This window comes from Lissotriton vulgaris, chromosome 5 (genome assembly GCF_964263255.1).
Source record: "Lissotriton vulgaris chromosome 5, aLisVul1.2, whole genome shotgun sequence".
Lineage (NCBI taxonomy): Eukaryota > Metazoa > Chordata > Amphibia > Caudata > Salamandridae > Lissotriton > Lissotriton vulgaris.
In genome coordinates this window covers 1,247,417,053-1,247,418,463 of record NC_141693.1, presented here as the reverse complement: position 1 = coordinate 1,247,418,463, position 1,411 = coordinate 1,247,417,053, and positions in this window count along the sequence as shown.

Below are 1,411 nucleotides of genomic sequence, written 5' to 3'. Positions count from 1 at the left end.
TGAAATTATATGGTGTGGATTGTATGTATGTGGTGTGTTATGTAATTGTGTTGTTAATTGGTATTATATGGTGTGGTATTGAATTATGTGGTGTGTAATGGAAACGTGTTGAGTTAATTTATGTGGCGTGGAACTATGTGGCGTTGAGTGAAATTAGGCTGATTGTACTTATGTGGCATGGTGGGGAGTGTATTTATGAGAGTTGTTGCTATGTGGTATAGATTGTTTTTATGTGGGGTGCATTTATGTGGTAGTGAGTAGAATGTTATTATGTGGGGTTGAATTAAGTTGTGCTGAGTGGTATTATGAGTAGTGTAAATATGCGGGATGGTTTTCAATTGTGTGTTTAGCAAAATTAGAATGCTTAACTCCACCATGGTCCAAAGACATTAATTTTACTGAGCTCCCCTGAAGCGAGGAGGCGGCTCTTCAATCAAGGCAAGCAGAACAACTCCCATGAAAAGTTTGAACCCCCATGTACCATTACTCCTACTCCGGTAGCAAAAATGTTAGAAACCAGCGGCGCTTGTGGCTTTGTTGTTAAAAGTGCCTTTTTATGTATAACACTAGTCAAACTTTAAAATGTAACCGGAAAACTACAATCTTACATTTGATGGAGACAGACTTGCACATTCGTTAGGTGACCTATGAATACATGTGGCAACTATGTGTGTGTGGAATGAATGGACTTCATGAAGTTGGCGATATTAAACATGACAAACATGATGACCACCTGCTCTGGTTTTTTATAAAAGATACATGCGTTGTGCAGATACAAAACCTGTAGACGTTTAAGCAATTAAACAAAAAGTCTGGCAACCGGATACTTTCTGAAGCAAAAGGCAATTACACTGCAATGAGCGCTTTATAGATAATTTATCTTCCATAATAAAAATCAAAGCGTGCATGCCTGATTACTTTAGCGCCCAATATGCCAACTGCCTATTCTGAATCGTTCGTTTTAACTCCAGATCTACTCAATGTAATAATAAACTTTTTATATGAAAAATTGAGTAAATAAGTTCTCTAAATAATTACTTGGCAAACTTCGTAAAACCTAGAGCCACCAATAATGTCCATCGTTGACAATTCAAAACTGTCTCCAGACGCTAACAAGATACGAGTAAATTTTTTCTACTCTGCGCGGCATGTTTGTTCTGCAGGGAGTAGTAAAGCGCAGTCATTTGGAAAGTAACAGAAAGTAAAACGTAGGAAATGCCCTTCGCTCTGGCAATTGGCATCCACTACAGGTGACGAAAGGGACGTGCTGAACCCATTAACACATTTTCGAGCGGGGGTAATGGCAGAGAAAAAACAAGCGCGGAGGGACAGAAGATGTGCACGCTGGGACTGGCTTTACTGGCGGCAAAAAAAAGTCCCCAGTGTATCACACCGCCAGTAAAGCATCCAA